The sequence below is a fragment of the Humulus lupulus genome, chromosome 7 (assembly GCF_963169125.1).
Source record: "Humulus lupulus chromosome 7, drHumLupu1.1, whole genome shotgun sequence".
Classification (NCBI taxonomy): domain Eukaryota; kingdom Viridiplantae; phylum Streptophyta; class Magnoliopsida; order Rosales; family Cannabaceae; genus Humulus; species Humulus lupulus.
In genome coordinates this window covers 103,700,604-103,721,191 of record NC_084799.1, presented here as the reverse complement: position 1 = coordinate 103,721,191, position 20,588 = coordinate 103,700,604, and positions in this window count along the sequence as shown.

Sequence of the window (20,588 nt, the reverse complement as noted above, 5' to 3'; positions counted from 1 at the left end):
CCATCCCCGTCAAACATGTGACAGGGAATTGGCAAACCATTTAAAAGCGAAATAACTTTACCATTATCGTCAGAAGATTCTCCCAAGTCAACAATAGGCTCTTTGGCCTTTTCTTTCCCCTTGCATTGGGGAGCAGAAGGCCTTTCTGCGGAAGGGCTACCTGTGGGTTCCCTGATTGTAACCCCCGTTGGCCTCCTCCTCCGAGGAGGCACAGGAGGTTGCTGCTCGGGAACCCCCTCGGCAGTGGCTTCGTCCACCACGGACCCTCTATTTTCATGGCGAGGAGCCAGGAGGCCAGATAGCCTCAAGTTTGTTTCAGTTATCAGGGTCTTGACACTTTTCGCTGCATCAGACGTCCTGGCCAGAGTGTTGGACCTCAACACCATGTCTGGTGTTGGGATCGGACATAACCAAGGGCCTGAAAAAACAGATTATAGTTTGAGAAAAATGAAAGGAAGACACCTTAGGTTAAAGTATCGACCAGTCAAAGACAAGCTCTTACCTCCTCGTGCGAAGGCCAAATTGTTGCTGGTTATGTCTAGAGTAAGGAAATACTCCTTATTGTAGTGCCCCACGTTTGATATATGGGTAGTGCCACTCAAGAACGTCCGGCCGGTCTCCTGGTGGCAGAAGTGGAAGAAGCCCGTCCCGTTGTGTTGCGGGTTAGATTTAAGGTCAAAAAGATAGTTGACCTCGTGGGGTGAAGGTTCTGGCCATTTGTTAAGTTTATACAAGATATAGAGTGCGCCCAGCATCCTATATCCATTTGGAGTTATTTGGAAGGGGGCGACACCAAAATAATTGGCCACCCCCACAAAAAAGGGATGAAGAGGGAGGTAAGCTCCCGCCTCAATGTGATACCGGGACCAGGCACTGTTCGCACCGCCTGGGAGGTTAGCCCTCTGGTATGCGGTAGGACGTATAATAGTAACCCCCGTGAGGGGGAATTTTCTGAAGCAGTTAGCGACCATTCGAGGGGTCACTAGACTGGCTGGGGAAGTATACCACTCGACATCAGGCGGATTCCGACGGCGAGGGCGGGCCCTAGTTTGGATATTAGGGTCAGGAATGAGATTTTCTCGACCACTGGTTGAGAGAACCCTAGCCTGCAAATCAGGCTGGGCAGGAGAATTTGGGTTGCTTTCGGACTCAGGTCTTTTCTTGCCAGTAGACTTGGAGCGGGCCACTGGAGAGGAAGGATGGGGTCTGGAAGAGGATCGCGAGAAAGGAATCTCATGGACACGGTCAGCTGGTTGTTCTTCTCCCTCGAGCAGCTGGGCGAGAAGGTCGTCGTCGATGGGTCTTTCACCTCCCCACAAATCTGGCATTAAAGTCTGCAAACAAAAGAATGGGGAGGTGAGGATATAGAACTTTAAAAGGCTTTTTAGAATAACGCTGGTAGAGTATAAAAGTTAGGCTTTTATACAACATCATTCTAACAAAAAGCTAAATCTTTCTACACGAACAGTTTGAAAAACGGATCAAAGGGTGAAAGTAAAAAGTTTTTCTGGAAAAGCTTTTTCAACTCCCCTTAGGGCGGGAAAAATTTATTTTTCAACTGGCTTAAAGATTGAAATTTTACTTCGATTTTACTTCCTAAAAAGCATGATCCTGGATTTTAAACTAACTCGTAACTCTACTTTGCCTACAAAACATTCTGTCTATAAGCACCTTAAACCATAAACAGAAAAACTTAAACAGTCCACCATCAGAAGCATGCACCACGAGAAATTAGAAGCATGGGGTTTCGAAAACTTACCAAGAAGAGTGATCGTGAAGGTGGAAGAAAGGTCTTCGGAGAGAAAGGAGCTCACGGTCTGAGTCTTGGAAGTGCAGGAAAACGGTCTCCGGAGAAGTTTAAAGCTCTGGTTTTTAGGGTTTTCTGCAAAGACAATGGCGTGCGTAAAAAGAAAAAGGAGGCTTCGACGGTCTTATATAAGTTTGTCTCTGATATTAAAAAAGTGTAATCATTAGTTTTCCTTTTTCAAAGTATGGGGAAATGGGATGGCCATCGAAATCGTTTCTGGGGAACTAAAAAGGCATGATTAGACAGAAGTGGGTTGCTTTTTTCAAGAACACACGAAGGGTTCTGACACGTCAGGTGGGGTTATCGAAGAGTCGTTCGTTCAAAAGTTTATTTACTGTTCATAGTAAATAAACTTTGGGGCGAAAATGTTATCCAATAAATTAGCATTGATGACGTGGCAAGTAATCCCTGGACACGTGGCTGACACCTGGAAGCATCTGCTAGAGTATCGATCAGAAGACACAGTAGAAGCAGGGTAAGCCCGTCTTACCCGCGACCAATTTGGTTGATGGTTCCGTGTACAAGGCAACATTTATGGGAAGATCTTTGTAATCCCGAATTTATCTCACTCAATCTCCTGAGTACCCGATTATTCAGGGGAGAATATCTGTAACAATCTTTTGTAACCCCCCTTGAGCCTATAAATAGCAAGAGATAGCCCAAGGGAGGGACTTTTGGCTTTTCAATCATTCGAAACTATAGTAATTCTCCTAGTAAACTTGTATTGTTCTTCAGAGGTTAGTGAAACTCATTGAACCCTAGTTCTTTGATCACTCTTCTGATTCTTATATCAATATCAGTCTAAGTGGACGTAGGTCATTACCAGATTCTGGGGCCGAACCACTATAAAAATTCTTGTGTGATTTACTGTTTTTGCCATACGTTCTTCTCTATACATTCATTCATATCAATCACATTTTGACTCCGTGTCAGTTGGCCAAATCTTGGGTCAACAATAAGCCTTACTCCCACAAGATATATTTATATATGTCATGCTCTTTCTTCTAGCATGCAGATAACACACATATATTCAATTAAGCAGTTACGCACATTATCCTGTTATTAGATACCAAACCATGAGTCGAGCTTATCTTTAGTAGTGAGTATACATGCCCAACTAGTCTTCAGGAACCCTTAACCCTGGACCACTATGATACCAAGTTGTAATGCTCTAGTTAGCCAAGATCATTACACTGTGTGTTTAAAATGGTGCTTAACTCGCTAAGCAAGTCATTTGGACTTCAATGTGTAATTAAACACTAAACCAAGGTTAGATATTAAAATATTTGGTCAACAAAGTAATAATTTTTCATTAAAAGTTTTTTGTTTACACATAGGATCCCAAAAAGTGGTTACAGACTGATAAAAGATAAATAAAATACACACTATCCGTCCTAGGTGGAAAAACAAATCTCAACCCTAGTTCCTCCCAAGCTATCCCGGCCGTGGCTGTCAAGTAGGTCGCATATGTACACACCACCCCTGAAGATCTCCAACTCATAGCTGGTCCAGCTTACCCTTGCCCTTACCTACACCACAAAGCACCTGTGAGCCAAAACTTAGCAAGAAAACTTAAATGAACAGATTCAATAAGTAACAGAATATAAACCAGAAGTTTAGCAGCAACAGTCTGCTCAAACAAACACATAAAACAATTTAGCAATAAATGAGTTAGACAAGTGCAATTGGCACTTCTTAATATTTAGGTGACATTCAGGCCTGGCTCTCTTAGGCTGAGCTTTCAGATCTTATTCCCGACCACGACTCTCTTAGGCCGAGTTGCATTCCACACGCTTGATGTTGGCCCTGGTGCCCTTAGGCTGGGCTTTCAGATTAGATATAATCAAACATATAGATTGCATAATACACAATCAGATGCAGCATATACAAGCATGCATAATCGAATAATCATATTTATAGCCATAGTCATATCCATTAACAGGGATCTAAGCCCCGACTACAACCTGAGTGCATTTTTCTTACATGGAGTTCTGAGCAGATAGTTTATGGAAACACTGAGCACGATCCTTACTCTCAAGCCTAACGGTATAACCTAATCACAACAAAATAATGGACAATCATTAAACACTTAGACTATTTAAGAGCTCCAAGGTAAATTTCTAGCCTTCGTGATCTCGAATTAAACTATACCAGGTAGTAAAACCCTTCCCAAGCCTTTAGGTTTGATTTCTCGAGCTTTAAAACCCTAATTGTCCAAAATCCCCATTTTGAGCCATGACGCCCCTCACAAGCGCTGCGACCCTCTATAAGTCAGAGAGCCTAAGCCTAATTTTCCCCAGACACGCACTGTGCCACACCCCACCCAGTGTCGTGATGCTAAGGCGATTAAAAGAACCGCCCTAACCCCTTAGTTCATGCGGCTCGCGGTGCCCCAAGCACAGCGCCGCGGCATGACCCCGCGAACTCAGATTTTTCCAACACTTTCCAGCCAATTCCTCTTATCCAAAACTCCTAAAATTCACCCTAAAGCACAACTAAACCCAAACTTGAGTCCCAAAACCTCATTAATATACTTATGATAACACAAATACATCAAGAGCTAAGCCAAAACTCTACTCCAATTCATAACTCAATCACAAGCCTAAGAACTCAAGAAAAGCTTAACTCGTCAGAAATTTAGCAAAAAAGAGTAAGTAAATCTTACCTCAACTGGACAAATCCGAACCCCTAGTTGTACTCCTTTACTTCTCAGCTTTATAATAACTTCCAAGCCCTCAACTCGAAGAATTTTTCTCCAAAATTCAAAGAAAATCCTAAGTGCCTCAAGGGAGAGAGAGAGAGAGAGAACCAAAATAGAGAAAGAGAGAGAAGGTGACTGAGTGTTTCCTTTTATTTTCTTTATTTTTTGTTCTGATTTTCTAAAGGCTTCTATAGCCTAAGTCTATCTAGAGTTAGGGAAAAGACTAAAACGCCCCTAGCTTCAACCTTAGTCCTTTGATGCCTCCGAGGGCAAGATCGTCATTTGCCACCAATTCGTACTAACCCTCAAATTATACCTATAATATTGACATGCCTAAATAATCACTAAATAAATTCCTAATCCCCAGTAAACCCCTGGTAATGTACTAATTTACTAAAATACCCCTAGGTTCACCCCGAGCCAAGTATTTATCCTCAATGTGACTTTTCTGCCAAATTGCTCGATAGGATCGCCTTGGGCCACACATCTCAGATATATCCATATATTAATGTGGTCTCACTCATAAAGCATGCATAATACAAATATACACTCAACGAGTCAGAAATTTGCGAAAATGCCATTTTGAACAAAATTGGGCCTATAAGCACATTTAATACACCTAAAGATGCATAAGTTGTCATATCATGATATAACCCATATAATTAACATAATCACACAATTATATAATCAAAATTAACATATAAAAAATACAATTATGCCCTCTTGGCACAGTAATCTAGGCACTAAGCCTTATTAGCGAATTTGGGACATTACATTTGTGCTAACAATTTCTTTGTTCTTGCAGATCATATGGGGCTACCTGATATTGCCCGATCAGCCCTAAGGTTGGGAGCGCCCCCAAACTCCTCAGCCACCAGAGAACCATCGCATTCTTGAGAGGATCCCGACCCCCCTACACTAGCCAAGAGGCAGAGGGTTTCCTCTCCTCCTGTGGATGTTCCCACGGCTGGCTTGCCCCAAGAGGCTGGTTAAGTGGTCCATAGCTCGGATCAAAAGGAGTTGGTTTTTTGCCCCCGACTCCTGGTATACTCCAAGAGGTATGAGGGGGACCTGCTGGAGCAATACCAGGCGATGCTCCAGAATTTTGATTTTAGGATGGCGAAGGGTAACAAAATCCTTAATGACACTTTGGAGGCCCTACGTTAGCTGAAGCCTCCGAGAGAGCGACTTATCGTGCCTTTGATAGGTCAGTATGAACTGGAGACTCTCTTCTCCACCAAGTTAGGGGAATTTGTCCCCTCTCTCACAGTCGAGCTCCTATAGGGAGTGAGCTCCACCTTGTGTGAGTTGATTGCCCGCAGCTTTGCCCAGTTGGATGACAACAACGAGGCCTCTCTCGTTGCTTCATGCCTATATGCCACTGTCCGGGTTAGTCACCTCTTCTCAAGATCTTACTTTACTTACCTACCACACTTCTTGAACTAATTTTTCTTTTTTTTTTTGTAGTCTGCCTTGGCTTGTCAACGCTCAAGCGATATTATGATGGAGAAGTCATATGAACTCTAGTGGGCCCATGACAAGATAATTGTTCTCAAGGAAAATAATTGAGTCCCTCTAAAAAAGCTCACTCGCCTTCAGGCTTCCTTTGAAGCCAAGAAAAAACATTCTCAGGAGCTCGAGGAGGACACCCTCAAGACCTCCAAATAGTTGCAAAAGGACAAGGAGGAGGCTAAGAAGGCAACAACGGAGTTCGCTCTGGGAGTCCAGGAGATTTCCCAGGTTCAAGAGTAACTCAAGGAAGCCAACGATAAAGCAGATCTTGGCAAGAGAAAGGCCATCCAAACCAGGGAGATGAACAGGTCCTCTCAGCATCAGGTGGACAAGCTCAAGCAGGAAGTTGAGAAAATTGCCGAGGATGCCTTTTACGTGCCCTAGTTTCATAATCAGGAAAAGATCCTAGACTTCATAAGGAAGCCCGAGAAGTACAAACTCCTCTTCGAAGAGCGTCTACGGGCAAATCAAACTGCGGAGGCAGCTCAGATTATAGCTTGCGAGGCCAGGAAGGCTCCAGAAGTGGACCCAATCATTGACCTGGTGAGGAGGTCCCAGAGGGCCACATGGCGTGACTCTTTCATTCAGGCCTGCATGCCATAGTTTATTGGGGTATAGACAATTAATGCTCGAGTCCTTGAGCTCTGTTGTAAATAATTTTCCGTTTAAACTTATGCAGCTTGCACTACTTTATTGCCATGATTGCACTTTTATTATCGAATTGACACTTAGTAAATAGGCAACATGGACTTTGTTAATTCAACTCAACATAACGTAACTCACGAGAGTCCCAAGTCGTTGACTTAGGTCTTGTGCTTGAGTCTCAAAGATTTGAGTCTTTATCGACTTCTCTTAGTACTTAGACAATTTTTAGGCATTTAATCCTACTCTGTAGGCTCACAGTTCTCGAGAGTAAATTTAATGCGAAGTCAAGTGATACACCTGACGCGGTCCTACGTCCCCGAGTTCCAACAACTAAGGATGGGGCCAGCCTGCTGTACTTACAGCTTGAGGATCTTCCTGTCAGTGTCTAGACGCTTGTGCATTTAGTGTTTCTTCTTGGGCTCATGGTCCTAAGAGTAACTTTGATCGGGGTCAAGTGAGGCCACTTGACTATCCTACACCTTCGAGTTTCAACGACTTAGGCTTTGAGGAGGTCTGTTTGCACTGTCGGGTTTTGCCTTAGTGCTCGACGCTTAGGAAATTTAGTGTTGTTTTCTAGGCTCGATGTCCTTGAAAGTAACTTTAATGTCTTTCTCTGTCCTCGAGTCCCAATGACTCGGGCCCTTAGGAGGTCATTGGCACTAAGCTACCAGCCCCCCGAGTACGTGGTCACCAGTGGGTCAACTTGGGCCTTTCGATTTGCCCCTCGAGTACACAACTCGAGACCTAATCATATGGAAGTCGTGAACTCATTATCCTAGGTTTATGTAATTGAGTTCCCCGCCCTTAGAATAGGTTTTTGTAATGACCCTCTAATCTAGACTTTTGGACCATTAACGAAACTATACATACAATCCTTAATAGAACTTACATTTGTGAAAATACCATAATTTTATTAAGTAACTTGTAAAAATAAGAGTTACTTACAAAATAAATACCAAGAAGGATATGGGATCCCATTGTCTTTAAAAACAAAACATGATTTAAAATAAAAAGACATTACATAAATAATGCGGAAAATACATGTAAAAAGACATAAAACAAAACTACATTCTCGAATCGAATAACGCTCGGCTCCTTGACTCCATTCGCCATCGATACACATCCTCTTAGCGGCCACGAATCTCACCGCCTCTTAAGCTATTTTCCTACACATAAAACAAAAAGGAATGAGCCTAATGCCCAGCAAGGAAAATCTAACACATAGTCATAACCATAAATTTCGTAATAAATGTAAAGACATATCATAACACTTAATACATACACTTATTATAATGGCCATTATTACTTGGGGTCCCATAGACTAAACAAGTCATATGCCCATGGGGTTAGTGGGGTCATACTAGCTAAGTAGGTCATATGCCCATAACCCATTTGGGGTCTTGTTAGTCATATGGGTCATATGCCCAAGCCTACAAACATATATACATACATATCATAGCACATCTAATAACATATAACATAAGATAACATAAACATATAACATATTGATTCTAGCCTATTTTCCTTACCAAAGTTACCGGGATATGTGGACTGAGTTGGGACTTTTGGAACACTCCTAAAACCATATATAAAGGGTGAGTAAATTTAAAGAAAAGAGATGAAATGAAAGGGATGGAAAGACTAAACCATTGAAAGTCACACTTACCAAAACTTATGTGCTCAAGAATTTAGATTTCCTAACCAAAATAAGAATGAGGTTAGGAGACTGAGTAGAAGACTAAGAGAAGGGAAATAACATAAAACAAATGAACTAGAGTTTTGGTTTACCTCAAAGACTTGTAAGACTAATCTACACCACAACTGAAATACTATAGAACCTTACTTCCCAAAGTGTTTGATAAGCTTATGATGTTTAAGCTTATGATTTCCCCAAAACCCAGGTGTTTAACTCTCACACTCTCCTAGCACTTGCAGCTTCTGAACTTAGAGTAAAAGGTGAATAATGGCTGGGTACTAGGTCCTATTTATAGAGTTTGGGAATGAAGGAATCTTAATTCTACTTGAATAAAAATAATAGCTTTTTAGGTGAAAATAATTTGAATAATCGTTCAGCAGAGGCTGAAGACTCGTTCAGAAAGATACTGGACTTATCAAGAGTTTGAATGGCTGAAAGGAAAAGAATTCAAAAACATTTGAAAATTCACTGAAGGAGGCGATATATCGCCCCCTGTAGGCGATATATCGCCTGGGCCAGTATGCCCGAGGCAACCGTGCATCGTCTCGTGTTTTCCGTATCTACGTGCTGCGATATATCGCCCCCGAGAGCTGCGATATATCGGCACACGCTGGTTAATTAAACACAAAATTACACATTTTTAGCTAAGTTTAAATGGAGTCAACAGCCTTGACTAAGCCCTCAACGTATTCAAAGCTGCTGACTGACCCTATTGCATTCAAACTTTACTCCTTATTAAATTTAATCCTCAAAATACTTAATCTTTAATCACCCATTTATAACATGTGCTTAAAATCCTATTGGTTGATATCTAAACCTTATAGTATAACAAATATTATCCTTAATATCAGTCATATAATCAAACCTTAGGTTATACTTAATATTCTTAAACTATAGGTTAAACTTAGAAAATCTATAAGTACTACTATGAGTGTCCAAATAATTCCCGGTCTGAACCAAAAATCCACAGTAACAAAGATAATACTAAACATACTATAATACTACTAAATAATTAGCTAAGTAAAGTTCTTGGACTCTACAATTCTCCCCTACTAAAAAGAATTTCGTCCTCGAAATTTACTTACCAAATAATTCCGAATACCGGCCTTGCATGTCCTCCTCCAACTCCCACGTTGCCTCGCGTTCAGAACTATTGCTCCATAGGACTTTGACTATAGGAAAGCTCTTGGACCGCAACTGCTTCATCCCTCTATCTAGGATGCTAATCGGTTGTTCCTCGTAACTCAAGTCTTTCTGGAGTGTTATCGTATCGTACTTGAGGACGTGAGATGGGTCTGACACATATTTGCGTAGCATCGAAATGTGGAAGACGTTGTGACTATCGGCTAGTGCTGGCGGAAGGGCTAGTCTATACGCCACTGGTCCCACTTTGTCCAATATCTCAAAAGGACCTAAGAATCGGGGACTAAGCTTGCCTTTCTTCCCGAACCGCTTGACACCTTTCATAGGAGATATCTTCAGGAAGACTTGATCTCCAACTTGGAACTCCACATCGCGTCGCTTGGTATCCACATAGCTTTTCTGTCGGCTTTGAGCAGCAAGCATACGCTGTCTAATAAGCGCAACTGCTTCTTGAGCTTGTCTAACAGCTTCGGGCCCTAGAAGCTGCCTTTCTCCTACCTCGTCCCAGTGCAACGGTGATCGGCACCTTCTCCCATACAGCAACTCATAAGGTGCCATACCGATCGTTGACTGGTAGCTGTTGTTGTATGAGAATTCGATCAATGGTAAGTACTTGTTCCACGATCCTCCGAAATCAAGTATACACGCGCGCAGCATATCCTCTAAGATCTGAATCGTACGCTCGGACTGCCCATCTGTCTGAGGATGGAAAGCTGTACTAAGACTTAACTTAGTACCCATAGCTTGTTGTAAACTTCTCCAAAATCTTGACGTAAATACTGATCCTCTATCTGACACTATCGTCTTGGGGATTCCATGCAATCGTACAATCTCTTGGACGTAGATGTCTGCATATTGGTCTGCCGTGTATGAAGTCTTAACAGGCAGGAAATGAGCCGACTTGGTTAGTCTATCGATTACTATCTAAGTGGAATCATGCTGCTTGTTCGTCTTTGGCAGACTCGTCACGAAATCCATGGCTATGTCGTCCCACTTCCATTCTGGCACGCTAAGCGGTTGTAATAATCCTGCAGGGCGCTGATGCTCCGCTTTTACTTGCTGGCATACCAGACACTTAGATACATACGCTGCTGTGTCCTTCTTCATCCCTGGCCACCAATAGATTACCTTGATGTCATGAGTCATCTTGGTAGACCCTGGATGAACTGAGTACGGGGTACTGTGCGCTTCTTCTAGGATTGTCTTCTTAATACTTTGATCATTCGGCACGTATACCCGATCCTTGTATCTCAATAAGCCTTGGCTAGATATTGAGAAATCTGTAGTCTTGCCTTCTCTGACTGCATCCATGTGTTCTGCTAGTGTGTCGTCATGTCCCTGACCAATTCGTATATCCTCTAACAAATTTGATTGGATAGACAAATTAGCCAGCTTGCCTACAATCACTTCTATTCCGGCACTGATAAGCTCTTGCTGAAGCGGCTTTTCTATTCCGGATAAGGCTGCTAAATTCCCATAGCTTTTCCTACTAAGCGCATCGGCAACTACGTTTGCCTTCCCTGGGTGGTATAGGATTTCACAGTCGTAGTCCTTGAATAACTCCAACCACCTGCGCTGCCTCATGTTAAGCTCCTTCTAAGTAAAGAAGTACTTTAAAATTTTGTGGTCCGTATAAATCTCGCACCATTCTCCGTAAAAATAGTGGCGCCAGATTTTTAACGCAAAGACCACCGCTGCCAACTCCATATTGTGAGTTGGATAGCGCTGCTCGTACTCCTTTAGCTGTCGTGAGGCGTAGGCTATCACCTTGTCGTTTTGCATCAGCACGCATCCCAATCCTATCTTTGATGCATCACAGTAGACAAAGAACGTATCGTTGGGTGTCGGGACACTAAGTACTGGTGTTGAGCAAAGCTTATCCTTAAGCAATTGGAAGCTTTCCTCACACTTATCATTCCAGTTAAACTTTTGTTGCTTCCGGGTCAGGTTGGTGAGCGGAGTGGCTATCTTAGAAAAGCCCTCTACAAACTTCCTATAATAACCTGCTAGCCCTAAGAAGCTTCTTACTTCTGACGCGTTCGTCTAGGCCAATCCTTCACGGCCTCTACTTTTGATGGATCTACTGCAACTCCGTCCTTCGATATGATGTGCCCGAGGAACGCCACTTGTGAAAGCCAAAATTTGCATTTCTTGAACTTGGCGTAGAGTTGATGCTCCTTTAATCGTGTCAAAATCAACCTTAAGTGTTCCTCGTGCTCTACTTTATCCTTGGAGTAAATTAAAATGTCGTCGATGAACACAACGACGAATTTATCCAAGTAGTCTTTAAAGACCCTATTCATTAAGTCCATAAACGCGGCTGGCGCGTTAGTAAGACCAAAAGACATAACCAAGAACTCGTAATGTCCATAACGAGTCCTAAAGGTTGTCGTAGGAATATCTTCTCCTTTTACCTTGAGTTGATGATACCCAGACCGTAAATCGATCTTAGAAAATACAGTTGCGCCTCGGAGTTGATCAAACAAATCATCAATCCGAGGTAGCGGGTACTTGTTCTTGATTGTTACTTTGTTCAGCTCACGATAGTCTATGCACATCCACATACTCCCATCCTTCTTCTTCACGAATAGTGCCGGAGCTCCCCATGGTGAAAGGCTTGGCCTAATAAAACCCAAGTCTAGGAGTTCTTGTAGCTGCGTCTTTAACTCCTTGAGTTCCGTAGGTGCCATCCGGTACGGTGCCTTAGAGATAGGCTCGGTGCCTGGTACTAATTCTATCGTGAATTCTATTTCTCGATTTGGCGGCAATCCTGGCAAGTCATCGAGGAAAACTTCTGGAAATTCTTGTATAACCTGAACATCTCCAACTTTAAGTGATGTCTCCTTCTCCACATTTGTGATGCTGGCTAAGAACGCTTGGCATCCCTTCTCCATCATTTTCTGAGCTTTGAGAGATGACACTAACGGGGTGCGCAATCCTGAAGCTTGTCCCATGAAGCATCGTTTCTGGCCATCAGGAGTCTCGAACATTACCTTCTTGCGTCTGCAGTCGATCGTTGCGCCATGCCGTGCTAGCCAATCCATGCCTAATATTACATCGAAGTCCTTGATCACTAGCTCTATCAGGTCTCCTTCTAGTTCTATATCCTCAATCTTGATCGGTACGCCTCGTACTATTCGTGATGATAGAACTACTTTGCCTGAGGGCAACTCGGTTACAAACCTAGTTCTAAATCTTTCACTAGGTTTGTCTAGTTTTTCTATCATTCCTAACGAAATATACGAATGAGTGGCACCTGAATCAAATAATACATGACATAAGTTATTGAGGATAGAAACCTGACCTATGACCACCTTGTTGCTAGCCTCGGCCTCTCCTTGGGTTAAAGCAAAAACCCTCGCAGGAACCATATTTTCGTCCTTCTTCCCTTCTGGCTTTTGCTGAGGATAGCCTCTTTTACGATGCCCTTCTTGACCACAGTTGAAACACTCCTTGGTGTTGGCGCGGCATTCTCCGGGATGCTTCTTCTGACATTTGGCACATGGCGGGTACTCCACGTAGCCCGTCCTATTTTGTCCATTATTCGTACGTGCCCTCTTATTATTGTCAGATTGCTTGTTATTAGGATGCCTTCTCTTCTGACCGTTACCGTTGTTGCTGGACTGATTGTTGCCGCTATTGCTAGACTGATTGTTGTCGTTATGGTTGTTGTTGTTCTGACTGGCTTGAGGTTGACTCTGCTGTCTAGGTTCCGGCTTGCTAGCTTCTTCTTTGCTTACGTTGGCCTGCAACCTTTCTACTTCGATTTCCGTCTCAAGTACATCAGCATATGTGGTGTTTCCCGGGTTTGCTAGTTTAACCCCCATCTCGATCTTCGGGCGAAGTCCTCTGACAAACTTGTTCACCCTCAGATAATCGGTTGGAACCATCTCTGCTGCGAACTTTGCTAAACGGTCAAACTGACGAGCATATTCTGCCACTGTTAAAGTACCCTGTTTCAGATTGGTGAACTCCTCAACCCTCATAGCAAGTACAGCCGAATTGTAGTACTTTTTGTGGAACAGCTCCACAAATCGGGTCCACGTCATGGTGGCATCATCATGAGATTGCTGGACCAAGTCCCACCATATCCTGGCATCTTTCTTGAGCAAAGATGAGACGCAGGATATGCGGTTTGCATTACTGAGGTTCATGTGGGCCAGAATCGGCTCCACATTCCTTAGCCACTCTTCTGCCTCAAAGGGGTATGTAGTCCCTTCGAAGTTTGGAGCGTGCTGCTTGCGGAACCTCTCATACACTGGCTCCATGTGTTATACTGGATATGGAGCGTAGTTCGTCATAGGCCATCCCCCATATGGACCAACTTGTTGGGGTGCTGGGGCCATTTGCTGTGGCTGCGGCTGTGGCGGAGGCTGAGATTGAGCCTGTTGGCGTTGTTGCTGCAGAAGTTTCTCAACTTGCTGTCGCAGTCTGGCAATCTCTGCAGTGTTATCAGCTGGTGGTGCTGGCGCATTGCGGCGAGCAGTAGCACGCACTCCCCTTCGGCGAACTGTAGGGACCATATTGGTCGCTGGAACATCGTTGGTGGCATTTCCGTTGGCGCGTGCAGATCTTCGGAGCGACATCGTAGCAGAGTTCTAACAGTTGAAAGAAACATGTTAGAACTTGACCTAATAGGCTCTAAGGCAAAAACTTATTCTAAAACAAACATATCTCGGACCTATTTATTATGACTTTTTATGAAAATTATATAAGTCTTTATTTATATTTAAAGTGGGTTTCTATACTTAGAAAAACAAGTCATCTTTATTTTCTAAGTGTGTTTCTAATCATCCTATATGACTTAATTCTCAGGCTCGAAACTTATCTTTGTTCCAAAGTTAACCATATTGAGGGAGGGCTGGGATCAGTAAAATCGTTCCCACTACTAAGGCCCCCTAACTCTCAATAAGGAAAGTTGGTTCATTGATTTGTATCCACCCTCACCGAACTTAGTCATTATTCATTTTATTTAGTATTTATTATGATTGCGAAAAATAAAATCAAACTCATACATGAAAATAAAATAGCATGTTATTCATTTGGAAAAAGATTTTCACTTATTTACAATCATAACATAAAAAGTAAATAAAACTACTAATCTAAAAATTGGGATCTTCTACATCCGATCCATCATCTAACATATCATCATCTATCGCCTCATAGTCATCATTGTCATGTGCATCGAAACGTCCTCTAGGAAGGTTGGTGAGAATCCTATGTTTTTGCTCATTTGTGAACTGAAACTCAAATTTTGCGGTGAACCTAACTAAGAGGAAATAATATCTCATCGCTAATGGTAATTCATCCTCATCATTCATTTCTTCCCATATTTCTTCTAAGGCTGCTATTACAGGATGGAAATCTTTAAATAGCCTAATCACTAGTACATATTGTTCCGTTGATCTTAACATTATTTGCTTAGCCTCTTGAAGGCCACCTATCTCTTGATGGAACAAGAGCAATCTTCGGGTGATCCTTTCTAGTGCTCCTACGGTGTTTCTTGGCTCCCTTATTCTTTTTAAAGCGTTAATGGCTCGGATATCTTGGTAGGTTAAAGCTCCGTTCATTCTTAACTGAAAACATAAACACTAAAGGTGTTAGCTATACACATAAGCAACATAACTAGTAACTTAAACACTTACTTGGCGGTCAGATTCGGAGCTTTGAGCGTGTGTATCGAGGAGAACTTCATGCGAAGGAACCGTTGCTCTGATACCAACTGTAATGACCCACTAATCTAGACTTTTGGACCATTAACGAAACTATACATACAATCCTTAATAGACTTACATTTGCGAAAATACCATAATTTTATTAAGTAACTTGTAAAAATAAGAGTTACTTACAAAATAAATACCAAGAAGGATATGGGATCCCATTGTCTTTAAAAACAAAACATGATTTAAAATAAAAAGACATTACATAAATAGTGCGGAAAATACATGTAAAAAGACATAAAACAAAACTACATCCTCGAATCGAATAACGCTCGGTTCCTTGACTCCATTCACCATCGATACACATCCTCTTAGCGGCCACGAATCTCACCGCCTCTTAAGCTATTTTTCTACACATAAAACAAAAAGGAATGAGCCTAATGCCCAACAAGGAAAATCTAACACATAGTCATAACCATAAATTTCGTAATAAACGTAAAGACATATCATAACACTTAATACATACACTTATTATAATGGCCATTATTACTTGGGGTCCCATAGAATAAACAAGTCATATGCCCATGGGGTTAGTGGGGTCCTACTAGCTAAGTTGGTCATATGCCCATAACTCATTTGGGGTCTTGTTAGTCATATGGGTCATATGCCCAAGCCTACAAACATATATACATACATATCATAGCACATCTAATAACATATAACATAAGATAACATAAACATATAACATATTGATTCTAGCCTATTTTCCTAACCAAAGTTACCGGGATATGTGGACTGAGTTGGGACTTTTGGAACACTCCTAAAACCATATATAAAGGGTGAGTAGATTTAAAGAAAAGAGATGAAATGAAAGGGATGGAAAGACTAAACCATTGAAAGTCACACTTACCAAAACTTATGTGCTCAAGAATTTAGATTTCCTAACCAAAATAAGAATGAGGTTAGGAGACTGAGTAGAAGACTAAGAGATGGGAAATAACATAAAACAAATGAACTAGAGTTTTGGTTTACCTCAAAGACTTGTAAGACCAATCTACACCACAACCGAAATACTATAGAACCTTACTTCCCAAAGTGTTTGATAAGCTTATGATGTTTAAGCTTATGATTTCCCCAAAACCCAGGTGTTTAACTCTCACACTCTCCTAGCACTTGCAGCTTCTGAACTTAGAGTAAAAGGTGAATAATGGCTGGGTACTAGGTCCTATTTATAGAGTTTGGGAATGAAGGAATCTTAATTCTACTTGAATAAAAATAATAGCTTTTTAGGTGAAAATAATTTGAATAATCGTTCAGCAGAGGCTGAAGACTCGTTCAGAAAGATGTTGGACTTATCAAGAGTTTGAATGGCTGAAAGGAAAAGAATTCAAAAACATTTGAAAATTCACTGAAGGAGGCGATATATCGCCCCCTATAGGCAATATATCGCCTGGGCCAGTATGCCCGAGGCGACCGTGCATCATCTCGTGTTTTCCGTATCTACGTGCTGTGATATATCGCCCCCTATAGCTGCGATATATCGGCACACGCTGGTTAATTAAACACAAAATTACACATTTTCAGCTAAGTTTGAATGGAGTAAACAACCTTGACTAAGCTCTCAACGTATTCAAAGCTGCTGACTGACCTTATTGCATTCAAACTTTACTCATTAAATTTAATCCTCAAAATACTTAATCTTTAATCACCCATTTATAACATGTGCTTAAAATCCTATTGGTTGATATCTAAACCTTATAGTATAACAAATATTATCCTTAATATCAGTCATATAATCAAACCTTAGGTTATACTTAATATTCTTAAACTATAGGTTAAACTTAGAAAATCTATAAGTACTACTATGAGTGTCCAAATAATTCCCGGTCTGAACCAAAAATCCACAGTAACAAAGATAATACTAAACATACTATAATACTACTAAATAATTAGCTAAGTAAAGTTCTTGGACTCTACAGTTTTTCACAACACTCAAATTTTAACACTCGAGGTCTAGCTCCGAGTTCTAATGCCTCGTGCTTCCGTTCGCATCTCGAGATCATACGTCTAGGTCATTACTCTTTGGGCACGGTGTCCTCGGGAGGTAACCTTAATCCATACTCACACTACTTCAGTTTTTTACTCCTAGGATCGATTCATGACTCCAAGTACAAGTGACTTGGACCCCAATTTGCATCTCAAGATTGAGGGACTTGGTTATTACTTCTCGGACATGGAATCCTTGGAAGGTGACAGTAAGTCCATTCTAACATTATCTTGGGGAAACTAGTGCAAGGTCTCGCAGAGTCTTCTACTCAAGTCTTGGGTGACTTAGGCTCGTCCCAAAGTACGGATGACTTGGGCTTTCGGTCACATCTTGAGGATTAGGACTTTGCTATTAATCCTCGGGTGTGCACTGTCCTTGGAAGAATATGCTAAATCTAATCTCGCGTTACTTGGATCTCTTGGGCACTAGATATTTCACTGGCCAGTTACCTATGGAGTCTCATGACATTAGGGAATCTTCACTCGTAAACTAGCTTAGCTTCCTAGGTCATCGATTTCCTGATGCTATTTTTTCTTAAGGCGTAGTGGGGACTTGGTAAGTTCTCCTCGGGCACAACATCCACAAGAGGTAACCCAAGTCCATGCCTCAGAACCAAGCACATGGGACTCGATCTTCTATTCACATCTCGAGATCAAGGGACTTGGTCAGTGCTCCTCAGGCGCAATGTCTGCGGGAGGTGATCTACATCTGTTCTCGCGCTACTAGGATTCTACTCTTCAGTCTCTAGACGTTAAGCCTACTCCGCTCTGAACAAGCTTAGTTTCTTAGGTCGTGGTCTCAAAACTTCTTAGTTTCCTACGTTTTTCTATTGTTGGGTTATTGACACTAGGCTTACTCTGCTTTTGAAAAGCTTAGTTTCCTAGGTCATCCTCTGCGAGGCGTGGTACTCTGCGTGGCTACCCTAACTCCATGCCTCCCAAGTGATCGGAGACTAGTCTACATTCACTTGTCCAGGCCAGCGAGCGGGTGCACTAAAAGTAGTACATACAAACTAAAGGAAATTAACAAATATAGGTGGAATCTCTCAAAAAAATTTATCGTATTTTGTCTACTCGATTTCAATTAACTGTGCTCGGAGGCTACAAGGAGATTACAAAAATTAATAAATTCACTGCTCACATCACTGGTAATACTTGTGAAGATGCTCGATATTCAAGGCATGGGGTATCAATTCCCCATTCAGTCGGGCTAATTTTTATGTCCCTGGACATAAAACACTCTCAACTTGGTATGGGCCCTCCTAGTTAGGTCCCAGCATTCCCACACCGAGGTCTCGGGTGGCTAAGAAAACTCTTCGCAGCACCAGATCTCCAACCCCAAACTTTCTATCCTTCACTTTAGAGTTGGAATATCTGGCTATTTTCTACTGGTAGGACACTACCTGAAGCTGAGAAGCTTCATAGAGCTCCTCCACAAGGTCTAGGGATTCTTGGAGTAAAGAGTGGTTTGTGGTCGAATCATACATATCTCGTCAGTGCGTGGAGATTTCTGCCTCAACCGAGAGCATGGCCTCATTCTCATAGGCCATAGAGAATGGCGAGTGGCTAGTGGAGGTCTTGAAAGTGGTGCAGTAACTCCACAATGCCCTGGGCAGCTCCTTGGGCCAAGCACCCTTTCGCCTGTTCAAGTCTTTTCTTCAAGGTGGCTTTGAACGTTTTTTTTTTTTTACTACTTCCACTTGACTGTTAACATGTGGGTGGGCCACAGAGGAAAAGCCCTTCACAACCCCGTGCTGCTAACAAAAGTCTGTGAACACCTTGCTGTCAAACTGTAAGTCATTGTCGGAGACTATTTTCCTTGGGAGCCCATAGCGGCAAATGATGTTCTTGATGACGAAGTCCAATTCCTTCTTAGAAGTGATTGTAGCAAGTGGCTCGGTCTCGACCCACTTCATGAAGTAGTCGACCACCACTATTGCATTCTTCACTCCTCCTTTTCCCGTTGGCAATGACCTGATAAGGTCAATCCCCCAAATAGCAATGGGCTAAAGACTGGTCATCTGGGTGAGCTCATTTGGAGGAGCTCAAGGTATATTGGTGAAGCGTTGGCACTTGTCACACTTCTTGACATAGTCCATCGCATCTTCATTCATGGTGGGCCAAAAGTATCCTTGTCTCAAGATTTTCTTGGCGAGGCTTTACCCCTAGCATGGTCCCCACAAAAGCCCTCATGCACCTCTCGAAAGTACCAAATTGGCTTCTTTCCTGGACACACATCGGAGCAAGGGTAATGAATATCCTCGCCTGTATAGTTTGTTGTCCATGACAACATACCATGGTGCCTTGTAAAACAACTTCTGAGATGCTTTCTTATCCTGTGGTAACTCCTCGGAGACAAGATATTTCACTATGGGCTCCATCCAACCGTCCTGGGGTTGGATTGCTTCCATTTCCTCGGGAGCTGAGATGCTCAGAGAATCTAAGTGGTCAATGGGGACTACATTTATTAGTTCAGCATCCTTGGTGGTTGCAAGCTTGGGCAGGGCATTAGCGTTAGAGTTTTTTTGCCATGACACTTGTCGAATGGTGAATTTTTTGAAGCTGTGTAGCATTTCTTGGATCTTCGCCAAGTAAGATGCCATTTTTTGTCCCCCGAGCCTGGTATTCTTCAAGTAACCAATTGACTACAAGCTAAGAGTCACTGAAAATCTTGAGGCTCTCGGCCTTGACCTCAAGTGCTACTCGAAGCCCAACAATGAGCGCCTCATACTCTACTTCATTTTTTGAGGCCCCAAACCTAAATCTCAGAGCACTATGAACTTTGTGCCCCTGGAGGGATACCAAAATGAGGCCTAATCTAGCACCATTTTCATTCAATGATCCATCTACATATAGCTTCCACGTGAGCCCAATCATCAGGGTGTCCCCATGTCTCTTATGGTTTTCCATGCACTCGACGATGAAATATGTCAGTGCATGTCCCTTTAAGGCAGTCCTTGGGTGATAAGTGATGTCAAACTGACTAAGCTCGACCGACCACTTCAGGAGTCTCCCAGATGACTCTGGCTTTTGGAGGACTTGCCGTAAGGGATGGTTTGTGAGGACCTTGATTGGATGGGCCTGGAAATAAGGCCTCGGCTTTTGTGAAGCCACCATTAGGAAAAATGTCAACTTTTCCATGAGTGGGTATCTGGACTCTGTTCTGAGGAGTCTCTTGCTCACATAGCACATGGGGTGTTGGACGTGGCCTTCCTTGCATACTAAGGCGGCACTGATGGAATTATTTGAGACAACCATGTAAAGCATGAAGGACTCTCCGTCTACGGGCTTTGACAAGATATGTGGGTTTGCCATGTGTGCCTCCAGCTGTTGGAATGCTTGTTCACACTTCTCCATCCATTCAAACCTCTGACCACC